Source organism: Protopterus annectens, chromosome 12.part0 (assembly GCF_019279795.1).
Source record: "Protopterus annectens isolate FY-2018-M chromosome 12.part0, PAN1.0, whole genome shotgun sequence".
Classification (NCBI taxonomy): Eukaryota; Metazoa; Chordata; order Ceratodontiformes; family Protopteridae; genus Protopterus; species Protopterus annectens.
Window position 1 is genome coordinate 949,570,152 of NC_056746.1, and position 14,696 is coordinate 949,584,847.

Below are 14,696 nucleotides of genomic sequence, written 5' to 3' on the forward strand. Positions count from 1 at the left end.
TAAGGCACTCTGCCGAGAGTGAGATGAGTTTATTAAATCTGGGGGCTAGTCTTTTAAACTTAACTGTGAAATGGTGCTGTGAAGAGCTATTCAAAGTTATAGTAACACAAGTATTTCATACTGTGCACTGAGACTGTGAAGTTCACATACCATCCAAGACAAAACTTCACTAAGAGCTAGAGGTGTGCATGTGTCTCTTGACAAGGGCATAATTTCAGGCATCAGATATCTAATTAATATCAATGCACTTCACTGTAATAAAAGAGTTTTTATTTGAATTGAGTACATTATTTATACAAATGTAACAGCATACAAATATGCTACAGAGATCTATTTAAAAGATGTTACTTGTGAGAATTAAACCTGTGCATATTTCCTTTAAAATATTAAATGGCTCAATATACCATGTGAAATACTTGTATAACAATATTTAAGAAATAATCACTCATTGAGCTAGCTGCTTTTGTAGCCATCGTTCTGTACAAAATAGACTTCTTTCAAATGAGGTTTTTACTAGTGAAATTCCCTTTTCCCAAAGTGCAGTGATGATGGAGTTGATTATATTAAGTAATGAGGTGTAGGGCCAAAGGTCACATGCATGTGGGGTGCTGTCAGTCCTTGCATAAATCAAAAGCTTCCATTTCTCCAGTGTCAGGTTTATAAAGTGTGATTTTTAAGAACTTAAACAGCTATCCCAAATTATTAGCTGCAGTTTCCAGTGTCTCTTTAACAGTGCCACTACACGTATCAAATCTTTGCAGTGCAAATGATTTTATGCCATCCTTTGCAGTGTGAATGATCTTTACTAGTTCATATCATACCCTTGGAATTTAATGTAACATAATATAAATAAAATGGTTATTCAACTTCTTCACTAACTTCTGAGCGTCCCAGTGCAGACTCACAACTCTGCTCCCTCATTAATCCATGTTTACCATCTGCAGCTACAGAACCATCTTGTTCTTGCCAAACCAAAAACATTTTGGTCTTCCTTAGAAGTTGATTACAAACTGAAATGATGGCATTAAGCCATAGTTTAATTACTGTTTAAAATGTTTGGTCATATTTTCAGGATGAATTATCATCTAGGGAAACTTATGAACTGTGTTGCTTAACTGAGCAAGTCACTCCTAAAAGGTGTTTTTGCAAAGAAAATGTTGACGTGCCATTCACTATGGAATTTTGCAGTGATATGCTCAACAAAATCAACTCAATGGAACCTGAAGGTATTACTGCTCAATGCCAGAAGCCTAAACAAAAAAAAACTACACTCACGCCAAGCCCTCCTCACACTTGAGAATATAGGCATGGTTTAATGTGGCAGAATTTACCCTGGCAGTGCAAGGTTTCCATGCCTTCCACCCTTTTAGACCACTAGCTACACAGAAAAAGGCTAAAGGAGGAGGTGTCTGAATATACATCAATAACAAGCATACCTCTATGGTGGTCAGACAGGATGACGGGCTGGAATTCCCCCATGTACAAATCACCGTAGACAAAATCCTGTACCATATCCTAGCCAGCTTGGTCATCATCCATGTCTCAAGAAGCTCTCAATGCATACTTGGACCTACTGGAGACACTTATCACCCATCCTAATACTATATTCATCCATCCATCCATCCATCCATCCATCCATCCATCCATCCATCCATCCATCCATCCATCCATTCATTCATCCAGAACCCCTTTTTTCCCATTTTTGCACCATAGTCATGGTGTCATGGGAGACTATAATCACCCCTCTATAGACTGGGGATCCTACACAGCCTCAAATGTACAGGTACAGAGATTTCTGAATTTCATAATACAAACAGCCTTGACCAAATAGTGAAATGCTCACTAGATGCTGAAAACATACTGGACCTTGTGCTTACAAATAAGGGAGCATGTGCACCCCTCCCCCAATGTCTCATCCTCCCTGATAAGTTCCAACCATAAAGCTGACTCTTTCAAAATCAAAATCAACTCCATAATCCCATTGAAGCCAATAGCAGTTAGGAACTATTCCAAGACAAATTACCTTTTATTAAGTGATGAATTGTCAAAGTTCAATGTCCCTCCAAACCCAGAGAACACAGCAGCATATGTTGAAGTGCTCTCAGAAACTCTGTACAGCCATATCAATGACTGCAGAGAGGCTGCTGCACCTACCAGAAGTAAGCCCAGGACTAGCCCTAGAAACAAAACAAACTGATGAGATCCCAAATTAAACAGGATATACAACAAAAGGAAAACAATTAAGGCAAAAATCAGGATTGTTAATTCCCATGAAGATATAAACTCCCTCAACAAAGTAAACAGGCAATTAAGAGGACTATTGAGGTCAAGCAAAGCCAACTTTTAGATTAAGATAGCCTCCCAGGTGAAAGATAACCATAAGGCCTCAAGGGCAGCACACAGCAATGTGTTGAACTGGTAGTTAATGGTCCCAAATTCACTGAGCCTGGTGATAAAGCAAACCTGTTAGCGGACAAATTCAGTTTCAGTTTTATCCCCCTCTAACCCTCAACCATCATCTTAAAAGTACCCCAAAACATAACCCTTCCAGCTATAACTAGGGAGAATGTAATGGCTGTCCTAACTAAAGCCAAGAATATGGTCTCAATGGACCCTGATAACATCCCAGAATGCCCTATTTGGCTTTGTTAAAGGAAGGTCTTGCTTAATGAATCTGGTGGACTTCTTTGAAAAGGTCACTAAGGCAATGGATGAGGGGAAAATGGTGCATACAGCCTGCCTAGATCTAGCTAAAGCAGTTGATACAATACCCACTCAGATATTGCCAACAAACTTATGGAACTAGGTTTAAACCCCTTTATAAAATGCTGGCTCACAGATAGGACCCATGAGGTTAGAATCAGTAATGCCACCCCCACAATGAGTCTGGTCACCAGTGGAGTCTCCCTGGGCTCTATGCAGGGCCCACTCATCTTTGGCATCTACTTCTTGGATGTCAAAGCCAATCTCAAAGACCTTTGGCTGACCAAGTTCAGAGATTATTGCAAACTGGTAGCAGCCATTGAATCCCCCCTTCAGCAAGGTCTGATACAGACAAATGCTTGGTGCCAAAGCCTTTCAGGAAATCTACCACCTCGGGTAACTATATCATAAATAAAGCACCCTTAAAAGTTGATTCACTATGCAGGGATTTGGGAACTCCTGTAACCTAGCCTTTGACCAGTATGCATCCAAGCTAGTATGAAAATCTTTCTATGTTACTCAACTTACAAGCAAGGGCGTGGCATCTAGGTCCAGAGAGGTCATCATACCACTGTACTTGGCTCTCATTAGACCCATCATAGACTATAATGCCCTCTTTGATATGTACTTGACCAGACACATGCAGCAATTAAAATGTCCACAAAGCTTCCTTACAAAAAGAATACAGGCAGTAAACACAATGTCCTACACTGGTTGCTTCAAAGCCCTGTCTCTTTACTCAGTATCATACAGACTTCTGAGAGGTGATCTTTGCCTGGCATATAGGGCATTCCTGGACATTGTTTTGATGAACCTTTTGCACATCCACAGCACAACCAGCATCAGAACTACTAGATTAAAAGTCCTAAATTTTGCTTGTAACATAAATAGTACATGTTGGAGAAAGAAATATGTTTCTCAGAGAATTCTTATTCTCTGGAGCAAGCTCCCCACCCATGTGAAGCAGAGTTCCTCTCTATCCATTTTAAATGCAACTTGGACCAATGAATAGGTAATCAGAAATTCACTCTTAGTCTGGCTTCTATGAATGTGGACAGAGGTAATCAGTAAATTACCATCTATATAAATCAAATTTGTGAGTCATGTTTGGGTTGCATGGCTAGGCTTATAAGGGAACCTAGTCGTCATTAGCCTAGTGCACACCTATGAACTTATTAGCTGGAGCCCAAAGATGAGTATTTTGAAAGCTTTTGTTCAGAATTTTGGGTATTAGCCACATTTTTGAGCCTACATTTAATTTTGTGAAAAAAAAAACTTATTTTTTTTGCTTGATTTCAAGCTTGTCATAGATACCCCTCAATAGATGCACATTCTGTCTAGCAAATAATCTGAGTTTGGATCTTGGTGATCAGTAATCCTTTTCAGTTACACTTTTTCATTGTCCTACACTTCCTCTGTTGGGAGACCACATATGTTTACCTGTGGTGTAATGGGCAATACCGCTATCATTTGCTTCCAAGATCTGGGCTTGGTCTTAGCCTTTCGATGCCCTCCAGGTGCAATTTGCTTGTTATCCTCCCATAATAAAAGACTTGTTGCTTACGAGTGCAGATTGCCAATTATAAACTGCCTCTAGAATTAGAAATGTTTTCACTGAATCTCTCTGAAAAGATGTCTTTTTTGATGGAATTAGCCAAGTTAATAAAATTGATTAAATAAAATAAGCACTGCAGGAAACCTCCAGTGAAGGTCAACATCTGGCAATGTCAGCTGCAAACTTGTCACACATTTTTATTGTCTATATTCTGTTCTACTGCTTCAAACTATTATCAATAAAGAGCACAGAGTGACCTTGCAGTTTTGTACAGTTGTATCAATTCTGCAAGAAAACTATGATTACAACGGGTCTACTTCAAAACACTGAATTGCTATAACATTGAACCATAAAACATTGAGACCATAATGTCAAAAGTTCAGTACACTGAAAACTTAGAACAATGAAACTACATAGGACTGCAAATTTAAATCATTGCATCCCATAACATCGAATGTTGCAACACACACATTAGTAATACCCCCTTCATCTCAAACTTAACTAAACCTACACTTGTTTCAACATTTCTGCAGAGGGGCAAGCCCCCCTACATCCCCCACACACCCCTTGCAAATTAAATATGCCAACTCCAAGATCGCACCACAGTGGAGACAAGGTAAATTTCCCATTCCCCACTGTATTGCAATCTCCATACAGAATATACAAAAATCTTAAACATGTATTGCTATGTAAATTGTTAATTGCTTTGTAATCCAATGTAACTAATGTCTGTTTATTTTAACTGTGGAGCTTTTCTCCCTGGACCTCCGCTGAAAATGGACCTATGTCCAGTCGGACACTCCCGGTCAACAAATATAAATAAATAAAATAAATAAATAAATAAATAAATGAATGTACCTCTATTTTCCTGACAACACATACATACAGCCAAAATAAAAACTTATTCCTCTACTCACTTATCCTATCACTTTCCACAACACTAACCTGACTTCTTTCAAACTATTAAATCCATCACTCAGACACAACAATGCTTAACCGTTATCTATTTATTTTATTTATTTAACATTTGTTAACCGGGAACGTCCGACTTGGAACAAAGCCAATTTTCAGCAGAGGCCTAGGGAGAACCGCTCCAGACGTATGTCTTTGTAACATCTGTCATCTAATAAACTTTTACTATACAATCTAAGAACTTCTCATAAACCGCAAAACATACCATCTGCCATGCTTGTTTACTACATAATACAACTTCTAAAAGTGATACCACAAAATTAACACTTTAAACCATAACCATGTAACACTTTCGATGATATAAAACTCAATGATTTAAATTTTCATTGTTATGCACTTTTGATGTTCTCACTTTTCAGTGTTCTGAACTTTCGAAGTTAGGGTCTCAATGTTTTGTGGTTCAGTGTTATAGTAATTCAGTGTTTTGAAGTAGACCCGATTACAACATGTTTTTCTATTTCTGTAGCAAACAGAAGGAAACTTACAAATGTCTTTTAACAGATAGTATTGATTTATGATTTTGTGTTAATAATGTATTTTGTTTTTATTACATGAACAATATAGGAAAAGTTGTGAAAATTGTCTGAAAAGACAAACGTGACCATTTTGTTCTTAATATTTTTGTCATGTCTGTTCAATTTGATTATTGAAATGAGTGACACAGTGGGCCAGATTCAGGAAGGCTTACACGGAGTTCAAGAGTAGTGTAAGCCTCCGTGTAAGCCTCCTGATTCAGCAACAGCCCAAATCTCCGTGTAAGAGACAGCTAACACGTCTCTTACATCGAGGCGGAAATGCTCAATACCTCATTTGCAGCTCCAAGATATGCAAATGAGGTATGTGAGCGATCCACGAAGCCCAAACCAGTCCGTGTAACGGACGTGTTAGCTGCAGAAATGTACTCAGCTGACAACTGAGTACATTTCTGCAAAATTAAAAACGGAGCTATGTCAGCTCCAAATAAAGGGTGCATTTGTTATATTAAGCATGCCAATGGCCAAATATGTGGCCATTGGCATGAAAAAGTGTTGCAAAAAAAGTTATATAACTTTTTTTTTTCACGGGATTTATGTGTTTAACTGTAGCGCACACCCGCGCAAACGGGGTGCGCTACCTAAAACTGAAAACCGAAGCTTATAAGCCCACAATTGTGGGATTTATGTATTACATGAAAGTCAATGGAGGGACTTGCAGAGCAAAAACAATATGGCCTCCGTTTAGTGGTTGTCAAGGGGGGGAAGCTCCGTGTAAGATATGTAACTAAGCATTACTAGGCAATCCTATGTAAATGAGGCTTACAATACTGAATCACACTGCCACATAAGTAATGAGCACTTTCTGAGTCGTGTAAGAGTTAGAGAAGGGGAGGAACAGAGTAAGAGGTAGGTGACATCATGGGGAAGGATAGAAAGAAATGTACCAGATTGGAGGGCAATGTAAGGTAAGAGATGACAGACAGACATCAGGGAGGGAGGTGTGTCCCAACAGAACACTGGGAATGTCAAGAAATTGAGGGCATACGCTATCCCTACACTCTAAGTTTCTTGAAATACGTGCATCTTGGCGTAATGCGCGCTGTAAGGCAGGTTCAACATGTGGGAGCGTGTTGCAAACTGTTTACAACGGTTTGCGCGTGCGCGTGTAAGGCGGTGTCTTGGCGTTTTAGCATGAATCAGCCTAGCTAACACCGTGTAAGGATGTGTAGCGTGTAACACCGTGTAGGGATGTGTACAGCGTTTAAGTTACTGTGAGCGTGTTTAAGCCGGTGTGCACATTGCTCCCCTCAGGAAACAGAGAGGAAATAGGAAACAACCAAAATACAGGAAACTGCCAGAAGATACTACTAAAGTTAATTGGTGGAAACAATTAGAAGCAGGCAATTACACAGGCAGACTAGAAGCCCAACCCAGCACTTAAAACACAACAAAGAGCAGTGCAGGCTGTTTCTCACAAGAGATACTGCCAGAAACGAAGCTATCAGAGTTGAAACCTGAAAAAAGCAGAACTCAGAGCAGAAATGCTAGGGGCTGCCATAGCTGTTATAATCAGACATAGGCGAATTGCCGAGGGTGGTGATAATGCAGATGCTGACAGACAACCCAGAGTGAGGAGAAGGAGAAGAGTATACAGGCCTAGGGTCACCTACCATGGGTTACATGAGCTGGAGATAGTAGAGCGCTATAGAGTGGACAGAGAGCTCCTGCAGCAGATTGTTGAGCTGTGCAGGCCACGCCTCACACACAGAACCAACAGAGGGGAACCCATCCCAGTGGAAACCAAGGTATGTGCTGGCCTAAGAATACTAGCAACAGGTACCTTTCAGAGACCAACTGGCGATATGATGGGGATATCACAGGCATCAGCCTCCAGGGTACTGCACCAGTTCCTGGATGCCATGTCACCACATGTCAGTGATCATATATATGTCCCTAGTGACCGTGAGGTTGTGGCCAGCAATATCGTCTCTTCCACCAAATTGCGGGATACCCTGAGGTTCTGGGTGCAATAGACTGCACGCACCTTCGCATCAATGCACCAGCCGGTGAGCGGGTAGAGTCTACATTAACCGCAAGGGATACCCCTCCATCAACTGCCAGGTCGTGTGTGATGCCCAGGGCATAATAATGAATGTGTGTGCTGGCTGCCCTGGTAGCTACCACGATTCCCACATCTGGCATCTGACGCAGCTGTACCAATCATTTGCCAATGGGGACTTCCCACACGGACACCTAGTGGGGATGCTGGTTATGCACTTGAGCCGTGGCTGATGACACCCATCAGAAATGCACACACACCGAACAGGAACGCCATAATGAGGCACACGCACAAACACGTAATATCATAGAGCGTGTGTTTGGGCTGCTCAAGTCACGGTTCCGGTGTCTGGACACGTCTGGTGGAGCTTTGCAGTACACACCAACTACATGTACCCAAATGATCATGATATGTGCTATGCTACATAATATGATCCTGCGGAAACAGCTGCAGCAGGACCAGCACAGGGCTGGGCCAAACATCCCCCCACCATTGCCAAGGCCACCACAGGCAGGGGTGACTTGGAGGAGGAACAACCTGACCTTGTCCCAGTAGGCAGAAGGAGGCGTGCCCAGTATGCCCTGGCCTTGGCAAAGAGGCAACGATAGCACATATGCTTGGTCAGTAGGAACACTGGGACTGATACCCACTCTGACTCACTCATACAGTAACAGGGATGCCTAACATGACACAACCTGCTTCCAAATGTACAGGGAGTGTAGTATGTGCATCCGACAGAGGCAGCCCTGCAGCACCACCCGAGGCATGAATGCCATGTGTTAAGTAATGTAATACCATGTATCATATGCACACCTGAGGACCATGACTAACATCCACCCTCACCAATCATAAACCACAAAACACAAACCCACCTCATAGCTATCACAAGGGATAGGAACCTAGATGTAATGCTACCCAATGGCAAAGGTATAAACAGCAAGATGTGTGCAGTGTAAATGCACACAGTATAGGGAATGCACATATCAGTGCTGTAATAGAAAACAGGGTCAAAGCGCACATCAGCACCCTGACACTACCAGGGTCACACCTCATACAGTGATGTACATGTGCAAAAACATGGAACAAGATACAAAATGAGGGTGACTACCAATAAATGGCATGGATAACCACACACCCTGTTGTTACCACAACAAGAAGCAACATGCATTAGCCATGGTCAAACACCAATGGCTAAAACTGACTACTACTATATAGCTTGCTGCAGACCACTGTCCTAATAGCAGCAACTGCCCCAGGCCTATGTTCACAGGTTCACAGGTTCATACTAGGCTATCTGCCCTAGGGCATTTATAAGCCTAGACCAGAGTTCCGTGGAGTCTGCCGCACCTTCACTCTGACGGATAATTTGCCCATTATATTGCTGTGCCTCTGACAAGCAGTGATACTGAGGTTATCCCTGGGGCATACCTGCAATCTCCCATCCATTGATTAAGATCTCACTTGAACAAAGCCAGTGAGGTACTCAGCCTCACATGTACCAGGATGTTGTTCCACAGCATAGGGACTCTCTGGTTGAAGAATCTGTCCCTCCAGCACATCCTATTAATATCTGTGTTGAGGTTTAAATCTCCTGCCACTGTAGTTCTGATGGATGTAGAGGTCTTGAGGTGAAGCGTGTACATTAACTCAGGTTTGGACATGGCCTTGGATGTCAGGCACAGGTCACCTCTGAGCAGACGGTAAGTCACGGAATCAAGCTGGAATTCCTCCAGTCGGGCAGCATAAGAAATATGTTTGAGACCCTTTCTCCTCCTGTCGAGGAATTTGTGGGCCCATCCAATTGCCATAGGTGTCGGGTCATATACATGCTGAATGGGGCATTGCACTCAATCAATGGTCCGATGAGTGAAGAGTACAGGGGAACAATGACCTCCTGGATCTAGATGTGAATCCCTGCATGATGAGGTGGGCAATGTAGAAGTTCTACCTAACTACCCTGGCAACGTGAGTGTCAAACAAAGGTTACTCTCAACCTGGGTGCCCAGGTCCCTGATAACCTCCTGTGTGCTTAGAGGATTGCCACCTACATGGGAACTAGTGGTAACCTTGTTCTTCCCAAAGGGTATGGCTATGCATTGTTTAGTGTGTAATGTAAGGCCATGGCTCTGGCACAAGTTATCCGTGACTATGACACCCTTCTGAAGGATGTCTGTGTCAGATGGGTGTCCAACTATGGTTCCCAGTCCGCAGTCATCTTCAAACTTTGTCAGCCATAATCCTGCTGTGTTTGCTTGTACTTCTGAAAAGTAGATGCTGAGCAATAGTGGGCCCAGGACTGAGCCCTGTGGGACACCACTTGTGACAGTTGTGGAGTGTGACATGGCACCAGCAAGTCTGAACCTGTCTGTTCTGTCACGTAGCGGGTTTGCAACCCATCCTGTGATGTATGGGTTCACATTTAAGCTGGTGATGTTTTCAATGATACCCAAGTGGGGTATTGTGTTGAAAGCCTTTGCCAGGTCAAGGTAGGCTGTGTGGAGTGCCTTGCCCTTGTCAATGGCCTTGGTGTCTGTTATGAAACAGTCAACCAAGTTTAAAAGGCATGATCTGCCCTCAACAAAGCCTAACTGGGTTGGATCTAATGTCTGCAAGTCCCCTATGTCCTCATCTATGACTTCCATTATGATCTTCTCCATAGCTTAGCAGACCCTGCTTGTCAAGCTGATGGGATGGTAGTTTCCGTGGTCGGTGGAGGCACCCCATGTGAAGTGGGTCCACCATTGACATATGCCACTCCTTGGGAACATATCCTGAGTTGAGGCTAAGATCATACAGCTGCCCTGACTGCGGGTTTAATTCTTGAGTGAGTTCATGGAGCACAAAACCAGGGACACCATCTGGTCCCATGGATGCTGCGTCCTTTCCCTTGGATAGAGCAGTTCCCACCTGAGCATTTGAGATGTTTGGGGGGCTACAATCCTCTTTCATACATATCTCTCCAGTTGTGGTGGAGGGGTGGGTGGAGAAATCTGCACTGAACCTGTCAGCCAGCATGTTGGCAATGTCTGTAGGTTCAGTGATATTTACAGCATTCTGAGCCTATTCTGAGCATATCTGGGAGTTTCCTCCCAGGTGTGTAACGATCTATAAAAGGCCTCATTGTTGTCCCGTGAGCCCTTAGTGGGTTTACTCCCAATATTCGCCTTGGATGATTTCATGGGGAACTCAGTGTTTCACCTATATTGAGCAGGGGTGTCTACCCTTCCACGGATATCGCTCTATCTTGTAGTACCTCCTTCCTTGTGTTGTAGTGCTTGTTTATGGCTGAGGTCCACCACACTGGACGCTTGCCTCTGGTACAACAAGTCTGTGTTTTGTTTGGGATTGCCTCATCCATGCAGTCTTGAAGGTGCTGGTAGAAGGCAGTTGTAAGTGATACAGTGGCTTGGGTAATGGTGTCTGCTGGCTTGGGGGCTTTGAAAGAGACCACAACAGTCATTAGAAGTGTGTAGTCGGCTTCTGAGAGGTTCTGCACTGTGGTCTTTTCTATCTGGGGTGGAGGTGGGATGTGGACTTCCACTGAGAGTAGGTCATGATCTGATCTCACCAATGATGGGTATACCTCTGGTGTTGAACATTGTGAGCCCATGTTTGTGATGATGAGATCTACTATGTTGTCTCCTCTTGTGGGCATGGTGACTAGTTCTTCCATGGCATGTGAGTGTATGAACTCTAGGAACCTGTGGGCTAGAGTGTTGTGGCTGTAGTACTGATCCCAGTCTATATTTGGATATTTGGGATCACCCAGTGTGATGGTGTTTGCAGGTACATGTATCCCGCCACTGTTTTCATGAAAGCTCTGTGAGGTACCTGAGTTTCAGAGGATGGCCTGTAACATGCTACAAACTTCAGAGCAGTCTTGCCTATGGTTAATTGCACCCGGATGGTGTACAATGCATCGTGTGTTGCCACCAACCATGAGGTGAGGGTGTCCCTGATGAATATTGCTATTGCCACCCCTCATAGTGGTAATATGTGTACTGCATAGATACGAAATATTGTGCCTCTGACTTAGTAGTGACACATTATGACCACCTTACATAATTGAATAATGTGACTATGCCTCTGTCCAGTCTGTGCCCCTGTCCACATGCAGCTGTCCAGATGTCTCATGAAGAGAGTCAGTGAGGTACTCTGTCTAACATGAACTGGGATACTCTGCTAGAGTGTGAGATGCCTCTGAGTTATGACTCTGTCCCTTCAGCATGTCCTATACATGTATGTGCTGAGGTTCAAATCTTTAGCTCCCATGTTTCTGGTGGATGTGGATTGCTTGCAGTGGAGCATGTCTACCAAATCCTGATCGACATGGTCTTGTATGTCAGGCATAGGTCACCTGTAATGTATGTGGTATGACACTGAAAAAAGCTTGTTTTTAGTTATTCTGGAAGTATATGACATGTGTTGTAGATCCCTGATTGTCATGGTAAGGTACTTGTGGGGTCTCTCCAGCTGCTGCAAGTGCTGGTTGAGGTACATACCAAATGGGGCGTTGTATTCAAGCATGGGCCTGATAAGGGAGAAGTATAGTGGTACAATGACCTCCTATGGTCTGGATGGAATACCCTCCATGATAAGGTGGCCAAGATAGAAAGTCTGTCAAACAACTTTGGCAACATGGGTGTCAAATGAGATGTCACTATCTACATGTGTCCCCAGCTGTCTGATTTGTTTCCTGTACTCATTGGGTTGCTGTCTATGTACAGATCTGTGGGTACTGTGTTCCTCCCAAAGGGATGGCTACACATCAGTCGCAGTCAGTTTTAGGCCATGAGTCCAGCACCAGCTATCTGTCAGTGTGACGGCAGTCTGTAGGATGTGTGTGCTGGCTGATGTATTCACTATGGTGCCCAGGTTGCAGTCATCTGTAAACTTTGTCGGCCACAACCCTCCTATGTTTGCTTTCACATCTGAAAAGTAAATACCAAATAAGAGAGGTCCCAGGACACAACCTTGTGGGACACCACTTGTGACTGGCTTCAACCCTGACAAGGCACCTGCAATGTTGACATTATGGGTTCTGTTTCTGAGCCATTTTGCAACCTATGCTGTGACATATGGTGTTATATCTCAGCTGTTGAGCTTGTCTATGATGCCTGAGTGGGGTATTGTGTCAAAGGCCTTAGCCAAGCGCAGGTAGGTTGTGTGGACTGTGTAGCCCTCATCAACGGCTCTACTGACAGTTTCAAAGTAGTCAACTTGTTGCAAAACGCAGGATCTGCACTGTACAAAGCTGAATTGGGTGTGATCAAGGGTCTGTAGGACACCAATGTCTCTGTGTGGAAGCTCCATAATGACCCATCACAAAGCTTTGCAGACAAGGCTGTTTAAGCTTGTGTGGTGGTAGCTGCCAGGGTCTGTGGAGGCATCTCCTTTGTGGAGTGGGACCACTGTTGCCGTGACGCCAGTGTTCAGGTACAGATCCTGTAGCAAGGCTAAGGTTAAATAGGATCTGCATATACAGGTTTATCTCCATCTGTAGTTCACATAGCATGCAACTGGGGATACCATCAGGTCCCATTGATGCTGTGTACTCGTCTTTGCTGACTGCGGCTCTCACATGGACATCCAGGATGACAGTGAGGTTACATACAGCTGTGATAACTATCATGTCTTGGGGTGAGGGAGGGGGTACATTGCACTGAACTGGTCTGCCAGGGTGTCAGTAATATCTGTCAGGTCCCTGGGATATAAGTTGTTGTGTACCAAATCTGAGCATATATGAGGGTTCCCACCCAGGCCAGACATAACTGAAGAAAGCAGTGTGGTTACCTTCATCGTCTGTGGTGATTTATGTCCCCAAGTTGAACTTGGGTGTCTTTATGTGAGAATGTAGCTTTCTACTACTGCTGATCACAGCTGCCTTACATTCTGGAGATGTAGCTCTGTCTTGCATTAGTATCCTTCATCTGTTATACAGTTTGTTTATGGCTGGGGTCCACCAGACAGGCCACTTTCCCTTGGTGGTGAAGGTGTCATTCTCATTTGTGATTGCATGGTCCATGCTTACTCGGAGATGTCCGTAGAAAGTGTCTGTGCAGGAGTCACCATTGTGTGTTGTGGTTTCCACTGGCCCAGTGGGCTTAATGGATACCATCTCAGTCCGAAGAAGTGTGAAGTCAGCTTCTGAGCTGTTTGTCACTATACCCCTGGTATCATACTAGCACTGACACAGGTGTAAACAATTCCCCAGAATCCATCAAACAAAATGGACATGCAGGCTTACAGATGCCCTAGTGTAGTAGCCTAGTATGAACCCATTATGATACAGATTGTACAGGACACTACAGATAACCCCAAGGCTGTTGCAAATGATGGTAGTAAGCATGTTGTTGATTCCTGGATATGCTCCGGATCACACCGATATTACAAACAACATACCAGACACACACAGGTATGGCCAACATACATCCTGACATGTGCAGTGCAAACCCCCCCCCCATAATGCCAAATACCTTCCCCAGCAGACTGCCGCCTCCCTGACATTATGTCACCCTTACCACAGGGTACGTCCCAAAGAGCAGTGTACAACAACAGTGGGTGTTCTCAACAAAGGTGTCTCCTGAATGGATAGGAAAAACAACCACCACAGATTCATGAGAGGTTTGGTCTGCACAGCTATGGAAAGGACCAGCATGTACCACAGACATAATGATATTGTGGATCTATTGACACCCGACCCTACCCAGTGTGGGTTTACAAAGTGCAGACCCCACCCCTAAACATGTGTGACTCAGTTGAAACAGTACTTGAAGTCAGTGATGAGGGCAATGTGGTCCACACAGTGTAGCCGGACCTTGCAAAGCCTTCTGTACAATACCCTATGTGTTCCGTGATAGATTTGCTCACCAGCTGATATATACACCCCAATGTCATGGGAGGGTTGCAAACCAGACCAACGACAGAACTG

At 43.7% G+C, this 14,696-nt stretch overlaps 1 protein-coding gene across 3 annotated transcripts in view; it reads left to right on the forward strand.

The window, feature by feature from the left end:
• The window catches only part of ZNF831 (zinc finger protein 831), a 1,505,884-nt gene that overhangs the window by 552,934 nt on the left and 938,254 nt on the right, over positions 1–14,696 (forward strand). The window lies entirely within an intron of this gene.